Source organism: Mandrillus leucophaeus, unplaced genomic scaffold, assembly GCF_000951045.1.
Source record: "Mandrillus leucophaeus isolate KB7577 unplaced genomic scaffold, Mleu.le_1.0 Scaffold107, whole genome shotgun sequence".
NCBI lineage: Eukaryota > Metazoa > Chordata > Mammalia > Primates > Cercopithecidae > Mandrillus > Mandrillus leucophaeus.
This window is the reverse complement of record NW_012098876.1, coordinates 881552-883176: the sequence shown is the minus strand read 5'-3', so window position 1 is coordinate 883176 and position 1625 is coordinate 881552.

Sequence of the window (1625 nt, the reverse complement as noted above, 5' to 3'; positions counted from 1 at the left end):
CCAGCTAACTTTTTGAATTTTATGTAGAGATAGGGTCTCACTGTGTTGTCGAGGCTGGCTTCAAACTCCTGGCGTCAAGCAATCCTTCTGCGTCCCAAAGCACTGGAATTCTAGGTGCACGCCGCCACACCCAGCTAAGCCTAATATTCTTTGAGGAATATATTTCTCCTCACTATAGCTGGAGGCCTGTTAGCTTCAACTTCCAATCCAGATTGATATGATTAAAGGAACCCTTAAAGGAGCTATATGGTTCTAAAAGAACCCTAAATGTATATTACGCCAGGATACCTCCTACCACAGGCAGCAACGGCCATGACAGAAAGACACAGAAAACCCTACTAGTTAATATCTGCATTACCTTTTGCCTAGTGAACCAAGAGAGATCTGGGGAAATGACCAGCCGTACTAACGCTCCCTTTGTTTCAAAATAGCCCACACAGCTGCATTTTGCAGGTGGTGAACAGCTTTTACTACTTTTAGTTGAGACAGCTCTAAACTGAGGAAACGAGCATGAACTACAGTTCCCCATAGAACCCACTTCACTTCCTCAGAAACAGCCCTCCATCCTGGGCCAAAGATGCCTGCACTGGCATCCATACAGATTTGCACAATCACCATCCCCTCACCCTCAGAAAGTCTGTTCTCACTCAGAGAGGACATAACTTTGAGTGCTAGGACCTAGCTTGCTAGACAACAGCCGTGGCCAGCTGAGGAGTCATTTATCAATTTTTTTTTATTATTATCCTTTAAGTTCTGGGACACATGTGCAGAACGTGAAAGTTTGTTATGTAGGTATACATGTACGATGGTGTTTGCTGCACCTACCAACCCATCATCTACATTAGGTATTTGTCCTAATGCTATCCCTCCCCTAGCCCCCGATCCCCAACAGGCCCCAGTGTGTGATATTCCCCTCTCTGTGTCCATGTGTTCTCATCGTTCAACTCCCACTTATGAGTGAGAACATGCGATGTTTGGTTTATTAATCTTAAAAATTGATACTATATCTTGGCTATAAATAATTATGTATGAAAACAATAAAATATGAATCAGAAGATGTAGATCAAATTCATAAATGCTAACTGAAGTGATGGCACAGAGAAGCGGAGAGGAATGGAATTGAGGTGATGATTCAAGGGGACATTAGCTTTATCCATAATGTTTTATATTCATAAATGAAACGACTAGGAGAAAATAAGACAAATGTTAACAATTAACAATTCTTGATGTTGGAAATAAGTGTTTGCTAAACTTTTCCAAATATTTTTCAATAAGTTTAACTCAAAATCATTTTTAATTATCAATAAAATTGAATGTGTTCAGATTTTATTTTTATTTTTTATTTTTTATTTTAACAGACAGGGTCTCACTATGTTGCCAGGCTATCTGTAGTGGCTATGAATAGCCACTACAGATTCAAATTCCTGGGCTCAAGGGATTCTCTTGCCCAAGCCTCCAGAGTAACTGGGACAACAGGTGCACATCACTGTGCCCAGGTTTGCATGTGTCGAGGGCAGGGGTGTTCAGATTTTAAGCAAGAAATGGAGATGCCCCTTCAGACTCCACAATTTAGCTTTTCTCAAAGCAAGAGAAGACCTTGAGCTTCTTCCTTCTTGATCTTTCCT